This window comes from Lepisosteus platostomus, chromosome 5, assembly GCF_059453375.1.
Source record: "Lepisosteus platostomus isolate fLepPlt1 chromosome 5, fLepPlt1.hap1, whole genome shotgun sequence".
NCBI lineage: Eukaryota > Metazoa > Chordata > Actinopteri > Semionotiformes > Lepisosteidae > Lepisosteus > Lepisosteus platostomus.
This window is the reverse complement of record NC_142615.1, coordinates 47886358-47906625: the sequence shown is the minus strand read 5'-3', so window position 1 is coordinate 47906625 and position 20268 is coordinate 47886358. Positions and strand designations below refer to the sequence as shown.

Below are 20268 nucleotides of genomic sequence, written 5' to 3'. Positions count from 1 at the left end.
AGTTAATCGATTATTCTATGGTCCTTCAGTTGAATAAATTGGTTGTCGATACATAAGTGATCAATGCTGTGTTGTGTGTGTTAAGCTGCTGTTGCACTGCAATTTCCCTCACGGGATCAATAAAGTATCTATCTATCTAATAATTCTCCTCCGTTCCCTCCGCGCGTCTCCCGCGGTCTCGCTCTTTGATCCCGGCGCTCTGGCTGCTCTCTGTGACGTCACAGCGCTCTTTCTGACAAAGCAGAGCTGGAGGAGACTCCTGTCCGGAGCCCGGGGGGCTTTTCTTACAGATATAAAATCTCCCCCCCCAAAAAAAAACACACCGGACTGTGAAGAGAAGCGAATCATCACAGTTGGAGAAGGAGAGCGACAAACCTAGGAATAAAATTCATTAAACAGAAAAAAAAAGTTTACATCGCAGATTATTGCGTTACAAAGCGTACCCGTGTGGAGCAGTAGAGGACAAGCACGAGTCCCTGAAATAAGTGCTTTTAAGAGTTTTACACGAATCTTCAGAGTAAAGAAGGCAGGAGGATCAGACTCCTGATCCTGGAGGTTAAAATGTGTATCCTGGTTTTATTTCCACCCAGCTCTCAGTTCCATTAGTGGTCTGATGATTTAAATTAACTGTAAAACTGTTACCAGACTTAATCTAAATTGTAAATTTATAAGACTGGCTACTAATAATAAATATACTGATCAAAGTGTCAATACTGGTGTTTATAAAGTAAATACTGTAGCATTTGCAGGTTCTTTTCAGAACAAAGGACGAGTGAAGACGCGATTAACAAACAAGCATTAACACAAAACCAAACACAGGATCTACACACACATGAGGAGACTGACGGAACACGTACACATATGTAGGGTGGTAATTACCTAACAACACACTATACTTTTACAGGACTACACAGGGCACTAGAATTACTAGGACATTATTTACACAGGTAGGGTCAGCCGCTGGTCATCGTGCTGACCCTCAGACTCTCCCCGGCTACCACTCCCAGCATGCCCAGCGGTACTACGAGCGCCTAGGGGCGCTTCCTCCTCACCACCAGGCGAGGGCGTTACAATATGGACTCCCGGGAGGCTCCCATACTTCGGATTCTTGCGTTCTTATCAGAACATACTGATGCGCAAACATATTCATTACCATATTTCAAAGCATTGGAAAAATATATGTCGTACAGCAACACAAAAACAGGAAGACAAGTATCACAGCTACTATAATCGGTGTTAGTAACTTAAAGAAAAACATTCCCCCTGGCCCAAACAGTGATTCTAACCAGGAGAGAAAGGGGTGAGGCTGTAGAATGAGGCATTAAAGCACATACATAACAAGATGCATTAAATTTCTTTAACTTTACAGTATGATTTATAAGTTTATACCACAAATTACTCATATCCCCCTCATTATCAGTTTCATTCAGCCAGTTTGTATACAAAGAGGCTTCGCATTTAGATTCTTCCTCTTTCTGGGTGGTGACAGGCTTCCACATAAAAAGGAAAAAGGCTGGGCACATCAGTCCCAAGCATGTGATCCCCATCTATCCCTGTGGAGACATCACTCCTGCGCTTTGCTCAGTTCGTTTGTGACCTTTTTACAGTGGGAAGCATGAATTCAGGGCACCCTTTCCGTGACTTTCACAGCAGTCGCAGTGGTCAGCAGCCGTGGTACGGCCCCCTCCACCTGAGTGAACACCACTTCTTTTTCCTGAAGTCTTTCACCAGAAGAGTAATAACTCTTAGAAAAATCTACACATTGTTCCACTGCCTCAGCTGTGCCATTTTGCAGAACAATTCTAGCTGAAGTTGTAAAATTTCTCATTGGCCCGTTCCTGCAAAACATCTTATTATGAACAAACAAATCATAATAATAATGTGCATCTAGGGGAATCACTCCCAAGGGTAACCCCCCCTTAAAACTATATTGTTCTACCCATCAGGTTCTGCCTCTAGATAAGAGAACCTTTCCCATGAAATCATTTTTTGACCTTCATGATCCCTTCAGGGCGTACAATTAGCACAGAAGCAGCAGCTTTAGTCCACATGTTTTTCAAGCAGGATATTAACAGTATGATTATAACGAATAATACCAGACACACAAATATGTATTGAACCAGAGACCCTCTCCAGGTTCCTAGCACAGACTGTAGCCATGCACCAATGCCCCAATCATCTGGATTATAATTATGATATATATTTTTCTTCATCATAGATGTGCTTTGCTAAGTCATTAATTTGCTAATAATTGTCTAGAATACAAGTACTGTTTAGTCTTTGCTCACCTAAACAGCTGTCTATCACCCTAATAGAGAATGGCCTAAAACTGTGATTATAGCGAGGAGCATACAGTTATTTCCATTCTAATACATCTGAGTTACACTCAGACTAAAAGCAGGGCTATTTACCCATGCCAATAAACCTAAATAATCACCTCTATCAAAGGGGATTACTCCCATGAGCATCTTTTATAGCAATACAATCCCAACAGGAGCTCTGATTATTATTTGTGGCTGACTGATAAAGTATTGATTCCATATCCCCATTTATCAAAGTAAAGCTCCTTACACTTAACAGGTACAGTGTCACCCCCCCTCAGGAAGCTCAACAAACACAGAAACAGTGACAATATAATAATGTTCACTCAGTCTCTGGTGCAGTGGTTCGGTGTCAGCACAATGCGTAGATCCAGTGATCTCATCCTGTCACTCAGATGGCAGAGTCGGTAGTCAGTTGCACTTGATATGGTCCTTCCCAGCAGGGTTGCAACATCTGGCAGGGTATATCTTCCTCACCCACACCCACTCGCCAGGTATCAGATCGTGTCTTCCCTCTACTGGAGGTCTCCAAGCGTCCAGCACCTGTTCACCAGCCCCGTGCACCACTTCAATTAACAACCTACAATACTACAATAGAGAATTAGCAAATTCAACAATCCATTAGCCAAATTCATCCCTCCAGGAAGTTTCGTTGATTGGCCTGTGATGATATCAAACAGGCTCTATGACACAGTTCTGTTTGATCCAGCCCGCATCCCATGGCGTTCCATCAGTCTGATGTCTAGTCAATCTTTTCTGTTCCTTCATTCCACTGTTCCAGCAGACTGAGGGTGATCTCAGTCCATCTCACCCCGAATAATCCAGCCACAGCCTGTCTCTTGATCATAATACATGCGGTAGGGCAGTGCCCACCAAGGGCTTATCTCCATCATCAAGTGTTTGGTAGACACAGAGGCAGTGACAGCAACCCACTGGGAAAACAGATTATAAGAGCCAAGGTTGTAAACATTTGCTACTGCATGAAAGGTTTCTCAGGAGCAGGCCTTTTGAGCTGTAGCACCTGCACCTGAACTGTAGTTGAGTTCCTTTGATAAGCATCACATTGAGATACCACATAAGTGGCTACTGCTTCGAACACGGTCCCCACCCAGGTTTGGGTAACCGGCACACCATTTGACTCACACCCAGGTGTCCGACAGAGTGCATTAGTCGAGCTACAAAGGGCATTAGGATGTGAGGGCATGCAGAGCATCCAGTGTGCTGGCAGCACCACACTCTTTTCTAACCATGTCCTTTTCTCTGCTTTAAAGGCCTCAGCCTGAATATCCTGTAGCTGTCCCCTTTTCACCAACAGAGGTCTCACAGGGGTCTCAGACTCCTGTTGTACCAGGACTGTGCACCTGACAGCTACATCTGCAAAGTTGTTCCCTCGAGTTACTGGAAACATTTCTTTATTATGTGATTTAAACTTTACCAGAGCTACTTCAGTCAGTAGCTGCAAAGCTTCTAACAGTTCAGAGACAAACCCAGCATTCTTGACTGGAGTCCCTGCCATGTTGGGGAAATCCCTATTCCTTCACTGCCATCCAAAATTGTGGCATACACCAAATGTATATATACAGTCTATATAAATTGCTACAATTTTCCATTTAGCATATTTACAAGTTTCAATTAAATAGTTTCATTCGGTCTGCTAGTTCTACACCAGATTATTCACAGTTTATACAGCCAGGCAGGTAGCCTGCACAACACATAAACACGGCCCCTTGGCCACCGCATCAAGGGGTCCTGAATAATAATAACCTACCAGACGATGCCTATCTCCATGCTCCTGCACCAGCACAACGGCTCACAACCCATTTCTTTCACTTACAGACAGATTACATACAGATGATCCGTCTGAGGGAATACAGTCCAGGGCCAGTGTCTGCAAGAAAGCTTGTTTCAAAACATCAAAAACGGTTTCTGCTGCAGGGGTCAAGGCAATTTTGTCTTTAGACTGCACTACCCCCCTTAAACCAATACGTCACTGGATAAGCTCGTTCTGAGAAGGCATTCACCCTGGCTTTATCATGTAGTTGGTTTTATACTCCTTTTTTTCCTCTTTAGATCCAATACTTGGAGAAGCCCGGCCTTATGGATTCCCTAATTAGGTAAAACAATCACAATATCACATAACTATTGAGTTAGTTTACATAAATGCTATTTCATGCAGTAATTCCTTATAAAATGCTGCAGTTTGGGCCTAAAATAGGTCTGGGGTGTCCCCCACCCACATCAGTAGTTGAAACTGTACATCTTTTCCCAAGCAGACTGTGACAGCTTATATTTGCTTTAAACACAACCCTTGCACCCCTTCTCCTGTAGCCTCCTGTTACCCGTTAGAAAACTTTATATCACATCTTTATGCTGTTTTAGTTTAAAAACAGGACAGCTGTGCTCCTGTGTCCCCCAGTTTCTGGTTACAGTTAAGATTATTTCACTTTTATTTAAATCCTGAGATAAATTTAGGAAGGCTACAGAGGGGTTTACTAGATTAAAACTGTTAGTTCAAGCACGGCTCTCGTTTCAGCTTCTGACATGTTCTTTAATTGTGAAATCAAGCCTCTTTCTTACAATTTCTCCAAAAAACACCTTTTTTTTAGTAACTGCACACCAGCTTATTAGTAGTTTTGTCTTTGGGGTTTTATATCTCGGTATAACATTAAAGTCGCACAATAATTTCGACAAACTGGCGGCTCCCTTTTCTCCTCCTTGGGAGTCTTTTTACCTCCCGTTTGCAGCGCTCGCACTTCTGCATGCATGCTTCGCGAGTTATTAAATCAAATCTGTCTCCGCTGTCCGTAATATCAGGAAAGCATAGTTGTACATTCTTGGCAACATCAGGTTTTAACCCACTCAAGTAAATTTGTTTTATTACTGTGGAAGTATCTTCATTCACTTCCTTCTCATCGGCTAACCCCGAGTATACTATCCATAAAGCTATAAACCTTTCTGTAAAATCTGAAACATCCTCACTTCCTTCTGCTGACATGCTGTTACTTTTCTCTAATCAGTTTTCGGTGGGTAATGCTCTTTCAAAAATCTCCACACTAATTCCCACCCTTCTCCCAGATTCTCTCTTAAGGCATTCTATTTCTTCTTTTGCTGTTTCTTTTTCTGCATATATAACTTCGTTTCGTTCAGCCATTGCTTTTAGCTTTTCCATCAGAGATTTTTGCGTCTCATCTATAACATTCTGTTGAATTCTCAAATATTCCTCTAAATATTGTTTATTTTTATCCAAATGTTCATACACTTTTCTACATTCCTGTTCAGCCTAAATTCCGTCTGACATATTTCTTTTAAGTTTCACTTTGGATTAATCAAACTTTTTTTTTTCTTCACACCAAACCATTTTCACGTCTCCCACGCGCCCCGCGGAACCCCCCCAGTCGAGACAAACTGACGAACTATCACAATTCGGGAACACGGACCAGGTTCCAAATCCTGGCTTTAAACACACAGTTGAATCGAGTTACCATTTTCGGCTCTTCTGCGAGTACAGTTCTAGTTACTACCTTCAGCCGTATTGCAGTCGTGTACCAGGATGCAACACCTGGATTGTTTCGCACGGGCAGGGCGAGACGCTATTCCTTCAGCAATCCCTCCTTTTCTACCCCACCTTCACAAAACAGGCATCTAAAAACACATACACCATTAACTCATTTTTCTGTTGTACTTGCTTCAGCACCACAGCAACATGGAGAGGACAAGGGACTTTTTAGAAAAGAGGAGTCCTTACCTCTTTTTAGAAGCGGACGCCTAACTTTTCCTCTCCATGTCCGTGTGGATTAATTTAGATGGATACTTCTTCATCATTTGGGTCACGTATCCGCCAATCTGCCTCCTCCTTTTTAGAGGACGTTGTAAACCTTTAGGAACAATATGATCTAGCAACAAGGTTATGTCACTGTAATTAGGCTTAAGACAATCAAGAACAAGGCTTGGCTTTCTTCGAAATTCTTTACGGTCATCAGGCAATTTAGGAAAAGACTTAACTAATACAAATAATTCACTAGGAGACCAACGTCAATGTACATATGCTGGAGTTCCTTCTGGACCTGTAAAAGTGCACATTGGCATTTCACGAACAAGTGAAAAGGCTTTGGCTCCGGACCGCTTTCTAGTTTCGGTGGAGACTTTTTCTTTTTAGAAGGCATGGCCATGACTTTAGCTGCAGCTTGCTGTTCTTTAGTTTCAAGACTAGTCTTTTTTGAAGCTTCCCATTATTTCTGTGATTCCTCTTTCCATTACGTAAGTATTCCAATTCACTTTCTTTCCTTTCTTCTCCTTCTCTTCTAAGTTTCCCCTTCTTCAGGAAACTTCTTTTTCCTAATTCAACTTTCCTCTGTCCATTCTGATTCACTTACAAAGATCCTATATAGTTATGGGCCCCTAATTATCATATATAAATTATGTGCAAGTTCCCGTACACCTATTACCCTAGCTTTATAGTTCATGAACATAAAACATTTTTTTTACTCTAACCCAGGCTATAATTGTTTCTCTGAATTTGTCGTACATATACTTTTGCTGGACTGCTCGGTCCCATTTTCATCTTTGAATTTTAATTTCCCATTTTTACCGATCGGTGCCTTACTTAGAACCTTATCACATCAACTACTCCGCAGAGCAAAAACCACACGTCTGTGTTAAGATAAGTTCTTTATATGAGTCCCAGACTCATCAAACCCGCGTGAGAACACCCCTGTGGCTCGCTTCTCAAACTATTAATTTTTAAGGATCACTTACTGGCGTCAGACAGCTGCCAATTCTCCAGACGCGTCTCTGGAAGGATAAACAATTTATCCTCCGAGGTTCGTCCAATTTTGCTAAAATTGTCAGGGACGGATGGAGTTTCAGCAGCCGTTCGCGTTTAGGTTTCTGATCCCGGACGAGCCCTCAAATTGTCATGGAACTATCAAGGAAGCCACAAGAGAAAGTTCTCACCTGAGTAAGGTCTTTATTTCAATATTGCAAGCCCTGCTGCCACTTCACAAAGTGCAACCAGAGACTCAATTTGTTACAAGCAGTACAGGGTTTTTATAAGACGTTGCGCTGTAAAAAAGTTCAGCACTTTGTCCCTTCTAAAAGTTCCCCTTTCCCTAAGAGAAAACAGATTACATCAAAAAGCGAAAGAAGAAGCAATAAGATTTGTTATTCAAAGCTAATCAGTTACTTTCAGCTAATTCTAATGACCCAGACAGCATATATTGTTTTGGTACATTGTCTTCTAAAGTAACCTAAACAGTGTACTTTGTTGATGCACTGTTTTCTAAAATTCTGCACGTACTGTAGCACAGCATTTACATCCTTGAAATATATTAACTTAAAGCACCAATATACTTTTTGCAAAGCTCTCTACATTTTAAGAATCAATTTACTTATTAGATTTCCACTTCAAGACTTGTTCAGCTGGCGTTCTGGGAGTCGCGTTTTTCAGAATTGTATTGAGATCGTTTTCCACAGAGCTCAGGTGTCAAAGCACAGCAGCAGCTCTCCACAGCGATCCTCTATAGCGCCCTTTCTCCCGCAGCTCCGTCCTCATTGGAAGGAAGCAAGAGTGAAAGGCTGAAGTGAAATAGAGCGGGGACGAAGGCAGTGAAGAGAGAGAACGTGGGAAGAAGAGAAAAACGCAAGGGAAAAAAAGCAGCGTCGTAAAAGAGGTGACGGAGCTGTCCTCTCAATAAGAAGGGTGCCAGCGAGCCTTGCTCTCGCTTACGGCCACACCCCCTTGAGCACGCCTGATCTCGTCTGATCTCGGAAGCTAAACAGGGATGGGCCTGGTTAGTACTTGGATGGGAGACCGCCTGGGAATACCAGGTGCTGTAAGCTTTTAAGCGCAGGAGGCGCCCTATCCCCGCTCGCTCGCTCATTCCCCTGTTCACACGTGCAGTGCGGCTTGTCCGTCTGTTTATTTGTCAGCTTTGGCGAGACACGGGTGCTTGTGTATTAGCGTGAGCGTTTTTTATTCTGATCATGAACAGTTTAACAAGTCCGCAAAGGATCGAGGAAAGGTTTATCGCCAGCTGAAAAGAGACACAGCGCTTCGGCTGTGGAGACTTGATCGGCTGGCGTTCGGAGAGTCGCGTTTTTCAGAATTGTATTGAGATCGTTTTCCACAGAGCTCAGATGTCAAAGCACAGCAGCAGCTCTCCACAGCGATCCTCTATAGCGCCCTTTCTCCCGCAGCTCCGTCCTCATTGGAAGGAAGCAAGAGTGAAAGGCTGAAGTGAAATAGAGCGGGGACGAAGGCAGTGAAGAGAGAGAACGTGGGAAGAAGAGAAAAACGCAAGGGAAAAAAAGCAGCGTCGTAAAAGAGGTGACGGAGCTGTCCTCTCAATAAGAAGGGTGCCAGCGAGCCTTGCTCTCGCTTACGGCCACACCCCCTTGGGCACGCCTGATCTCGTCTGATCTCGGAAGCTAAACAGGGATGGGCCTGGTTAGTACTTGGATGGGAGACCGCCTGGGAATACCAGGTGCTGTAAGCCTTTAAGCGCAGGAGGCGCCCTATCCCCGCTCGCTCGCTCATTCCCCTGTTCACACGTGCAGTGCGGCTTGTCCGTCTGTTTATTTGTCAGCTTTGGCGAGACACGGGTGCTTGTGTATTAGCGTGAGCGTTTTTTATTCTGATCAGGAACAGTTTTACAAGTCCGCAAAGGATCGAGGAAAGGTTTATCGCCAGCTGAAAAGAGACACAGCTCTTCCGCTGTGGAGACTTGTTCAGCTGGCGTTCGGAGAGTCGCGTTTTTCAGAATTGTATTGAGATCGTTTTCCACAGAGCTCAGATGTCAAAGCACAGCAGCAGCTCTCCACAGCGATCCTCTATAGCGCCCTTTCTCCCGCAGCTCCGTCCTCATTGGAAGGAAGCAAGAGTGAAAGGCTGAAGTGAAATAGAGCGGGGACGAAGGCAGTGAAGAGAGAGAACGTGGGAAGAAGAGAAAAACGCAAGGGAAAAAAAGCAGCGTCGTAAAAGAGGTGACGGAGCTGTCCTCTCAATAAGAAGGGTGCCAGCGAGCCTTGCTCTCGCTTACGGCCACACCCCCTTGAGCACGCCTGATCTCATCTGATCTCGGAAGCTAAACAGGGATGGGCCTGGTTAGTACTTGGATGGGAGACCGCCTGGGAATACCAGGTGCTGTAAGCTTTTAAGCGCAGGAGGCGCCCTATCCCCGCTCGCTCGCTCATTCCCCTGTTCACACGTGCAGTGCGGCTTGTCCGTCTGTTTATTTGTCAGCTTTGGCGAGACACGGGTGCTTGTGTATTAGCGTGAGCGTTTTTTATTCTGATCATGAACAGTTTAACAAGTCTGCAAAGGATCGAGGAAAGGTTTATCGCCAGCTGAAAAGAGACACAGCGCTTCGGCTGTGGAGACTTGTTCGGCTGGCGTTCGGAGAGTCGCGTTTTTCAGAATTGTATTGAGATCGTTTTCCACAGAGCTCAGATGTCAAGGCACAGCAGCAGCTCTCCACAGCGATCCTCTATAGCGCCCTTTCTCCCGCAGCTCCGCCCTCATTGGAAGGAAGCAAGAGTGAAAGGCTGAAGTGAAATAGAGCGGGGACGAAGGCAGTGAAGAGAGAGAACGTGGGAAGAGAAAAACGCAAGGCAAAAAAAGCAGCGTTGTAAAAGAGGTGACGGAGTTGTCCTCTCAATAAGAAGGGTGCCAGCGAGCCTTGCTCTCGCTTACGGCCACACCCCCTTGAGCACACCTGATCTCGTCTGATCTCGGAAGCTAAACAGGGATGGGCCTGGTTAGTACTTGGATGGGAGACCGCCTGGGAATACCAGGTGCTGTAAGCTTTTAAGCGCAGGAGACGCCCTATCCCCGCTCGCTCGCTCATTCCCCTGTTCACACGTGCAGTGCGGCTTGTCCGTCTGTTTATTTGTCAGCTTTGGCGAGACACGGGTGCTTGTGTATTAGCGTGAGCGTTTTTTATTCTGATCAGCAACAGTTTTACAAGTCCGCACAGGATCGAGGAAAGGTTTATCGCCAGCTGAAAAGAGACACAGCGCTTCGGCTGTGGAGACTTTATTAATAAGGCCCCTCAGTAGTTGAGATCTCTGTTATACCCATCTAGAAACATGCAATCAGCATGTTTTTGCTGAAGCAATAGTCACAACATTATTCCACACCTGGGTTATGATGACAGTCATGCTTTCTACACCTTATACTGAGCTCAGAAATGGACCAAGCGGACATCTCACGAGCAGATCCCTCCGCGTATAAGAAAGGCAACTTGTCTCAGCAAAAATACCACGGATTCACATCCAAAATATGATAAAAAGGCAAAAACCCCACACTTGGAATGCAAACGTACCCTAAAAAGGAAACACGGTTTTAAAACCAACTTGATTTTCCCCTGGAGAAACCTTTTTATGGACACACATCGCATCTATTACACATGTAGAACTAAATATAAAGATAAAACTTAATATAAGAAGTCATGACATATCACACATGATGAAGTCTGGTCCAGAATAAACAGTTTACACTGACCCACCTTTATTTACCCTGGTCACTCACTTCTATTAACTGTTTAACTGGGTAACAAATTAATATTTCAATTTGGGATCTACACCTGGGAGCCCTGAAATGTTGGCCAGAGGGGAGAAGCTGATATTCAGACGTGTGAATATATAAAAAAAAAGGATCTGATGTTGTTTTTCACCTGTCGAATCAAAGCTTGTTCAAAAATTATCTGATTATAGGACACACGAGTTTATAATCATACTCATTCCACTTTTTAACCCCGTATATATGCACAATATGAAACGTATATACACTAAATCTCACGTGTGTCTCCCATAATATACATTTCTTTACGAAAATTAGGAACACTTACTACAATTATCAACCCCCCATGACGAGGCAATATTTCATACCTTTGTTTCTTTGTGGGTTCAAAGTTCTGTCCTGTCGTTTCACACGTAAAGTTTTGGTAGTTATCTCAATTTTCCTTTGCAATTATCTCCAAGACCATCATCAACTTTTTGTAAAACGCTATGCACAACTGATATTTAAAGAAAGTCCTGTACCAAAACGTCTTCGTAGGGAAAGACAACTTTTTTTCCTTACGTTAGTCGCTACACGGTTACTCAGAAAATCCATTAACCGCCTTTAAAAAAAAGTTTCGTTTTTTATTGTGGTTCACTGACATTTCTGTCACAATTCTGAGGGACCTCAAATAAAATTCACTTGCGGACGTTTAAAATAAAAAAATGGCGTGTAATGTTGCGAAGGGCTACTGTTTTATTTATAGTTTGTCGATTGTAAGGGACGTGGGCCGCGATAGAAATACTGGACGGGGTGGGAAAAGGTTTATTGATGGTTTATTGTACCGCAACGGTCACAATTGACTCACCAGCAAAGATGGCGCCGAGGCCACATCGACTCCCTCCCGCCCTGCCTCGCACCGAAGCTCGAGCTGCGGAGCGCGACGCCAAACCGCCGGTCCACGGGCGCGGGCGCCGGACATAGACGTCATAAACCCTTCCGAGGCGCAGGAATTATAGATCGCTGTAGTTTCTTCTGGACCCGGGTTAGGGACAGTGTGCCCTCCGTGAGAGTCTTCTGAGGAAGCCAGTGTCTCATGGGTGTCCAGGCTTGGTACCATCTGTCCATCACAGGACACACAGACACACACACTCACACACCCTGGACAGGACACCAGTCCATCACAGGACACACACACACTCACTCACACACCCTGGACAGGACACCAGTCCATCACAGGACATACACACACCCTAGATAGGACACCAGTCCATCACAGGACACACACACACTCACACACCCTGGACAGGACACCAGTCACTCACAGGACACACACACACACACTCACACACCCTGAACAGGACACCAGTCCTTCACAGGACACACACACACAACCTGGATAGTACACCAGTCCCTCACAGGACACTCAGACACACACACTCACTCACACCCAGGACAGGAACCAGTCCATCACATGACAAACACACACTCACTCACACACCCTGGACAGGACAGCACTCCATCACAGGACACACACACACCAGGGCCAGTTTTCCCAGAAGCCACACCCTGGACAGGAACCAGTCCATCACATGACAAACAAACACACACTCACTCACACACCCTGGACAGGACAGCACTCCATCACAGGACACACACACACCAGGGCCAGTTTTCCCAGAAGCCAATTAGCCCAAAAGCCTGTCTTTGGACCCGGAGAACACAGGGAGAACATGCAGACTCCACACAGACAGTCCCCCCGGGTCCAGACCCGAGCCCGGAGCCCCCCCGCGCTGAACTCCTCCGTACAGACGGCCGCACACAGCTCCGTTGTTCCCGATTCCCGAGGTGATCTGTTAAAAGAAGCCGGTGTGTTGCCTCCAGGTGACATTTCCTACTGGAGTCAGGACAGGAGGCTCTTCTGTACACAGAAGGGGGTGGGGGTGAGGAACAAGCCGCCCAGCCCTGTGGTTGAAGCCGATACCCCGGCTTCTCTCCAGACACAGCTGGGTGAGCTCCTCCAGTCAGTACAGGGGGCTCTACTGTACACAGAGGGTGGCGGGGGTGTGGAACAACTCCTTTGTTCGGGGCCTTGGGGCATTCTTGTTGTGAAAGGCGCTATATAAAAAAACTGAATTGAAATTGAATCTTACAGGTTTGGGTTTTTCGGAGATCTTGTCAGAGATCTTGTCTGACGTGCCATTTCAAAAACGTAACAACACTCCTCATGTCCGAGCGCCTCCTGTCTGTGACGTAACGTATGCTTACACAACCATGACGGTTTCATCATGGACAGTACGAAAGCCCGAAAAGTGGTTGACGTTTTAATTTGGCAACGCCACGATGGATCCCAGTTTTTTTTTATTTTGGGGGCCAAAGAGGACAAAAAAGGAAACGTCCAGAGGTGGATCGATGGTCATCTCTGCGGTTGTTCTGATGTTCTGGAAAAAACAAAACAAAAAAAAAAAACGGCTCGCTTGCCCGGTCGTGTAGTGTTTCCACACCCCACGCAAATCAACTTCTCTTCGCCCCCGAGGGCTCGTCGCCCGCCGCACCCCTCTCACGTGATAGGGGCTTCCCCCGGCTGTGACGTACTTACCCCACCCCCTTCGGCCAACATCATACCGAAGGTCGCGCTTCGGGCCGCGGCGATGTTGACGGACTGTCTTGTAGCGTGAGAAGGGTTTAAATTTCGACTTAAGGAGTTGGCCATCGTTATATTTCGCGAGGTATCATACGGGGGGAAAAAGAACATTTATATTTATCAACCTACTAGTAATACTGGGTGGATGTCACGTTCCCCAAAGTTCAGTGCCTCTCTCTAATAAAGTAGAAACGCGACATTAAACTCCGTTCGAAACGGGAGAAATCACCAGGACACGATACAACGTCCGGAAAAGAAAAAAAGAACTCCTATTCCCATTTGTAATGACCCCGTCGTGTTTTTCCCGGTGTGCGCTTATCTTTCGGAGACCGTTTCTCTCTGGTGTTGTTTTGCTGTTGGAATAAATGCCGAGGTGACCCTTCTGTGTGGAGTCTGCGTGTTCTCTCCAGCGGGTCGTTTCCTCCACCGCAGGGGCTGGTCGAACCTGGGTCTCCCAATCGTCACAGAAGTGTGTGTCGTTTTGGGTGGTGGTGGGGGGGTGCATCGGGGATACTGCGCCCCAAGGGGGTGACCTCTCACCTTACTCCGGACGAAGGGAGAAGACCTGTACCTTCACGAGTCCGGGTTGTGAAAACTTCTTCAGGCAGTTCAAAACGTTTCGAAGGGACTACAGCGCTACCCTGTTTTCCCATGTATCGTGTATTATTAGACAGTCATAAGTATCTGTACTGATCACAGAGTCCCCCTCTCACTGCCAGGACTGAAGCCCAGTGCAGCACGAATAATAATAATAATTAATAAGTCTGGACTCTCCACTCAGAGCTCATCCCAGGTCAGGGGGATCCCCTCCAGCCCCCCCAGTGTGCAGCCCCTACCTGGATGATGCTCCAGTCCGCTCAGCACACAGCAGCTCTCAGTGGGGAGGAGAGCAGAGGGATGGAGCCAGTTCAGAGAGGGGGGTGATACGGAGGCCATGATGGGTCAAGACCAGGGGGGGAATCAGGCCAGGACACTGGGATAACACCCCTACTCTTCTCCAGAAACACCCCGGGATTGTTAACGAGCACAGAGAGTCAGGACCTCGGTTTTACGTCTCATCCTAAGGACGGCGCCTGTTTACAGTCCAGTGTCCCCCGTCACTATACTGGGGCATCAGGACCCACACATACTGCAGGGTGAGAGCGCCCCCTGCTGGCCCCACTCACACCTCTCCCAGCAGCAACCTTAGGGGGGGGGGATTTTTTAAAAAAATGTTTATTGATGCTTAACAAAAGGTCATCAGTCCAGTCTGGGGTCCCTCAGCTTCAGTCCAGACCAGTCTGGGGCCCCTCAGCTTCAGTCCAGTCTGGGGCCCCTCAGCTTCAGTCCAGTGCAGTCTGGGGTCCCTCAGCATCGGTCCAGCACAGTCTGGGGTCCCTCAGCTTCAGTCCAGCACAGACTGGGGTCCCTCAGCTTCGGTCCAGTCTGGGGTCCCTCAGCTTCGGTCCAGCACAGTCTGGGGTCCCTCAGCTTCGGTCCAGCATAGACTGGGGTCCCTCAGCTTCGGTCCAGCACAGTCTGGGGTCCCTCAGCTTCAGTCCAGACTGGGGTCCCTCAGCTTCGGTCCAGCACAGTCTGGTGTCCCTCAGCTCCTGTCCAGTCGTCTGGGTCCCTCAGCTCCGGTCCAGTCCAATTCAGTCCAGTCCAGTCCAGATCTTAGCAGGCACAGAACCAGGAAAGGAACCTGGAAAGAATATTGTTATTGCAGGTGTGAGGGACACAGACACAGACGTCACCATGACATCAACAGCAAGAGGAGACTCCTCCTTGAATCACAGACACGACCGGGCGGCGCCCCCCTGTCTGCTCTCCTGCACCTCCTCTTCCTCTTCTTGTCCTTCCCGGCAGCCTGCTCCTCCTCTCCCTCGCTCTTCCTCTCCTGACCCACGGTCTCCGCCGCCTCCATCGGCTCGTCCTGATCATCTGTCTCCACCGACACGCAGCTCAGAGAGTTTAAAAAGACGCACCAGCGCTTCTGAAGCAGAGACAGGAGAGTCACATTAAGAGTCGGACTGGACACTCCAGTACATGAACACTGCACTGGGAGAAAAGGGTTGATACAGACACACTGACTGGACACTCCAGGACATGAACACTGCACTGAGAGAGAGAGGGGTTCATACACACACACTGACTGGACACTCCAGTACATGAACACTGCACTGAGAGAGAGAGAGGTTCATACAGACACACTGACTGGACACTCCAGTACATGAACACTACACTGAGAGAGAGAGGGGTTCATACAGACACACTGACTGGACACTGGACAGGAGTAAAGAGAGGATCAGAGCATTACCCACCTTCTTTTTCTTCTGTCTCACAGGAGGTGGTGATTGGACCTCCTCCAGCTGGAGTCCGAGGAGGGAGAGAGGGGGCAGGAGAGGGACAGCACAGGGAGAGAAAGAGAGAGACAGGTGAGTCAAGTGTCCCAAGAGTACAGAGACTCTGCTGAGATCACACTCGCAGTGAGTGACACCGACACTAACCAGCCTCAGGACAGCACTGACTACCCAGACTCAACCACATCACAGCACAGATCAAACAGCAATATCTCACACATTGGGACACACACACACAAATACAACATAAACTGGAATGCTACAGAACCTTAAACAGACAATACACACTAGCTGAATATTTGACCAAAATAAAAAATAACAAACAGAAACAGACCCTGACGAAGTACAGGCTCAGTGACCACAACTTGGCCATAGAAACTGGGCGACACAGGCAGACCTGGCTGCCCAGAGAGGACAGGCTGTGCTCCCACTGCCAGCGGGGAGAAATAGAGACAGAGGTGCACTTCCTACTGCACTGTGACAGATACTCTGGGATTAGAGAAACATTCTTCCCGAAATTCAGAAATCTAATCCCAGAGTTCCCACACCTGCCAGAATCACAACGGCTCCCAATCCTACTGGGAGAGGGAGGAGGGAACTAGAGTTGATCTGGCAGCCCAGTATGTGATCTCCTGTCACAGCCTGAGGAACAGTGAGTCTGTCTCCCAATAATGCTCCAGCCGCCTACAGTATATGTCAATATTTTATAATATGTCTTTGTTGTAAATGTCTGTAACATGTCTGCTTTACGCAGAGAGTGGCGGGGGTTGGATATCAAGGCCTGACGATACCGCATTACGCAGAGAGTGGAGGGGTGGGATGTCAGGGCCTGACGACACTGCTTTATGCAGAGAATGGAGGGGTGGGTGTCAGGGCCATACGACACTTCTTTATTCATAGAGTGGAGGGGGTGGGATGTCAGGGCTAGATGACACTGCTTTACACAGAGAGTGGAGAGGTGGGTGTCAAGGCTATACGACAGTGCTTTCCGCAGAGAGTGGTGGGGGTGTGATGTCAGGGCCATAGGACAGTGCTTTACACAGAGAGTGGTGGGGGTGGGATGTCAGGGCCATATGACACTGCTTTACACAGAGAGTGGCGGGGCTAGGATGTCAGGGCCATATGACACTGCTTTACACAGAGAGTGGTGGGGGTGGGATGTCAGGGCTTGACGACACTGCTTTATGCAGAGAGTGGAGGGGTGGGATGTCAGGGCTATACGACATTTCTTTAAGCAGGGAGTGGCAGGGGTGGGATGTCAGGGCCTGACGATACTACTTTACACAGTTAGTGGTGGGGATGGGATGTCAGGGCCATACGACACTTCTTTACGCAGAGAGTGGCAGGGCTTGACGACACTGCTTTATGCAAAAAATGGAGGGGTGGGTGTCAGGGCTATATGACAGTGCTTTCCGCAGAGAGTGGTGGGGGTGTGATGTCAGGGCCATACAGCAGTGCTTTACACAGAGAGTGGTGGGGGTGTGATGTCAGGGCTTGACAACACTGCTTCATGTAGAGAGTGGAGGGGAGGGTTTCAGGGCCATAAAACACTGCTTTATGCAGAGAGTGGAGGGATTGGTGTCAGGGCCATATGACACTACTTTACACAGAGAGTGGTGGGAGTGGGATGTCAGGCCCTGACGACACTGCTTTATTCAAAGAGTGGAGGGGTGGGTGTCAGGGCTATACGACAGTGCTTAATGCAGAGAGTGGAGGGTTGGGTGTCAGGGCTATACGACAGTGCTTTCCGCAGAGAGTGGTGGGGGTGTGATGTCAGAGCCATACGACACTTCTTTACGCAGGGAGTGGCAGGGGTGGGATGTCAGGGCCTGACAATACTTATTTACGCAGAGAGTGGCAGGGGTGGGATGTCAGGGCCTGAAGATACTGCTTTTCTCAGAGAGCGGAGGAGGTGGGATACGACCTCTCAGTGGGGCCAGCAGGGGGCACTCACCCTGCGGTCTGTGTGGGTCTTAATGCCCCAGTGTAGAGACGGGGGACACGATCTGGCCCACCAGCGACGAGCAGGTTACCAGATCTAGACAAAGAGAGCAACTCTTAGTCGTATGAGCTTAGTCACACATCGCAGCGATTAAAAAAACAAAACAAACATATTATGTCTGTTACTAACGACTTTTTTTTCCTACATTGAAAGTCACTTTCCCGGGTGATTTTCTAGCACGACTGGGGCTCTTCATTTCTCCTCGGTGTCTCATCGCGGGCGGATTTGAAACAGACCACAGAAGGTGGTCACACACTATATTATTATTTAGAGACAGGCTCACTGTCTGTATCTCAGGCTGGGACAGTTAATCACACTGTATTATTATTATTATTATTAATATTATTGAGAGTCTGGCTCACTGTTCCCCAGGCTGGGACAGGAGATCACATACTGTATTATTATTGAGAGACAGGCTCACTGTTCCTCAGGCTGGGACAGGAGATCCCACACTGTATTATTATTATTGAGAGACAGGCTTACTCTCTGTTCCTCAAGCTGAGACAGGACATCACATACTATATTATTATTGATTGACAGGCTCACTGTTCCTCAGGCTGGGACAGGAGATAACACACTGTATTATTATTATTGATTGACAGGCTCACTGTTCCTCAGGCTGGGACAGGAGATCACACACTGTATTATTATTATTGAGAGACAGGCTCACTGTCTGTTCCTCAGGCTGGGACAGAGGATCACACACTGTATTATTATTATTTAGAGAGAGGCTCACTGTCTGTTCCTCAGAGTTGGACAGGAGATCCCACACTGAATTATTATTATTGAGAGACAGGCTCACTGTCTGTTCCTCAGGCTGGGACAGAGGATCACACACTTTATTATTATTATAGAGAGACAGGCTCACTGTATGTTCCCCAGGCTGGGTCAGGAGCTCACACAGTATTATTATAATTATTGAGAGACAGTCTCACTGTCTGTTCCTCAGTCTGGGACAGGAGATTACACACTGTATTATTAGTATTGAGAGACAGGCTCACTGTCTGTTCCCCAGGCTGGGACAGGAGATAACACTGTATTATTATTGAGAGACAAACTCACTGTCTGTTCCTCAGGCTGGGACAGTAGGTCACACTGTATTATTATTATTGAGAGTGTGGCTCACTGTTCCCCAGGCTGGGACAGGAGATCCCACACTGTATTATTATTATTGAGAGACAGGCTCACTGTCTTTTCCTCGGTCTGGGACAGGGGACAGATGGTCACACACTGTATTATTATTGAGACAGGCTCACTGTCTGTTCCTCAGGCTGGGACAGTAGATCACATTGTATTATTATTATTAATATTATTGAGAGTCTGGCACACTGTTCCCCAGGCTGGGACAGGAGATCCCACACTGTATTATTATTATTGAGAGACAGGCTTACTCTCTGTTCCTCAAGCTGAGACAGGACATCACATACTGTATTATTATTGATTGACAGGCTCACTGTTCCTCAGGCTGGGACAGGAGATCACACACTGTATTATTATTATTGAGAGACAGTCTCACTGTCTGTTCCTCAGTCTGGGACAGGAGATTACACACTGTATTATTATTATTGAGAGACAAACTCACTGTCTGTTCCTCAGGCTGGGACAGTAGGTCACACTGTATTATTATTATTGAGAGTCTGGCTCACTGTTCCCCAGGCTGGAACAGGATATCCCACACTGTATTATTATTATTTAGAGACAGACTCACTGTCTTTTCCTCGGTCTGGGACAGATGGTCACACACTGTATTATTATTGAGACAGGCTCACTGTCTGTTCCTCAGGCTGGGACAGTAGATCACGTTGTATTATTATTATTAATATTATTGAGAGTCTGGCACACTGTTCCCCAGGCTGGGACAGGAGATCCCACACTGTATTATTATTATTTTGAGACAGGCTCACTGTTTGTTCCTCAGGCTGGGACAGGAGATCACACACTGTATTATTATTATTGAGAGAGAGGCTTACTCTCTGTTCCTCAGGGGGAGACAGGACATCACATACTGTATTATTATTGATTGACAGGCTCATTGTTCCTCAGGCTGGGACAGGAGATCAGACACTGTATTATTTTTATTGAGAGACAGGCTCACTGTCTGTTCCTCAGGCTGGGACAGAGGATCACACACCGTATTATTATTGAGAGACAGGCTGGCTGACTGTCTGTTCCTCAGGCTGGGACAGGACATCCCACACTGTATTACTATTATTGACAGATAGGCTCACTCTGTCTTCGCTTGGGCTTGAACAGGAGATCACACACTGGATTATTATTATTGAGAGACAGTCTCACTGTCCGTTCCTCAGGCTGGAGCAGGAGATCACATACTGTAATATTATTATTGATTGACAGGCACACTGTTCCTCAGGCTGGGACAGGAGATCGCACCCTGTATTATTATTATTGACAGATAGGCACACTGTGTCGTCGTTTGGGCTGGGACAGGAGATCACACACTG

The 20268-nt window shown here is 46.8% G+C and overlaps 4 non-coding genes across 4 annotated transcripts; all 4 read left to right on the top strand.

Moving 5' to 3' along the window:
- The first annotated feature begins 8040 nt into the window (after positions 1-8040).
- On the top strand, positions 8041-8159 carry LOC148668095 (5S ribosomal RNA). Its single transcript, XR_015937512.1, has one exon. It is a non-coding gene; the product is annotated as a 5S ribosomal RNA (ribosomal RNA).
- A 537-nt stretch (positions 8160-8696) lies between these two features.
- LOC148668094 (5S ribosomal RNA) lies at positions 8697-8815 on the top strand. Its single transcript, XR_015937232.1, has one exon. It is a non-coding gene; the product is annotated as a 5S ribosomal RNA (ribosomal RNA).
- A 537-nt stretch (positions 8816-9352) lies between these two features.
- LOC148668093 (5S ribosomal RNA) lies at positions 9353-9471 on the top strand. Its single transcript, XR_015939100.1, has one exon. It is a non-coding gene; the product is annotated as a 5S ribosomal RNA (ribosomal RNA).
- A 534-nt stretch (positions 9472-10005) lies between these two features.
- LOC148668092 (5S ribosomal RNA) lies at positions 10006-10124 on the top strand. The gene has a single exon (XR_015938745.1). It is a non-coding gene; the product is annotated as a 5S ribosomal RNA (ribosomal RNA).
- The last annotated feature ends 10144 nt before the right edge of the window (positions 10125-20268 follow it).